The following is a 615-nucleotide window of genomic DNA, read 5'->3' as shown; positions in this document are numbered from 1 at the left end:
CTGGGATTCCTCTCCGTTTCCTCGGCAATGCTATGACCTTTTCAAACAATGAATTCACTCTCTATTGTTGGGTTCTTCCCCAGTTACCAGAATCATTCCCAGCATTTGCATTTTGTTCCCAGCTTGCACCGCCAATGTGCCATTCTACCACGGGTCTCTTCCATTTCCGGTGGTAAGCAAATTCATCCATTACGTTGTCTTCAACAAGGTAATCCACATCATCCAAGTCCGAGTATGCCATTCTACCGACCCCCTCCAAACGATCGCTCGAGATTTGCCTTAGGCTGGTATAAAGAGTTTCAATGGTCTTGGAATCAAAAGTAATTCTTTTTGCCACTTAGGGTAATAATCTACGAATCACCCTCCTCCAGGATGTTTCGTCGTGATATCATGGCAACTCAACTCCTCGCTACGTTGACAATCGTTTACCACCTTCTTAGGTGTGGAATTGTTGTCTACCTAGTGAACCCTCGTCATCTGTTCCACTCCATCCCTCTAGATGTGTGCTTCGTGTCTCAGTTCGAGAGATTTTGTTCTGCCTCATTCTATGAGTTAATCCTAAGTTGATTGATCTTCGAGAAGATCGATTCTTCCGGAGTTGTCCTTTTCCTCTTG

Source organism: Triticum dicoccoides, chromosome 1B (assembly GCF_002162155.2).
Source record: "Triticum dicoccoides isolate Atlit2015 ecotype Zavitan chromosome 1B, WEW_v2.0, whole genome shotgun sequence".
Lineage (NCBI taxonomy): Eukaryota > Viridiplantae > Streptophyta > Magnoliopsida > Poales > Poaceae > Triticum > Triticum dicoccoides.
This window is presented reverse-complemented; position numbering follows the sequence as displayed.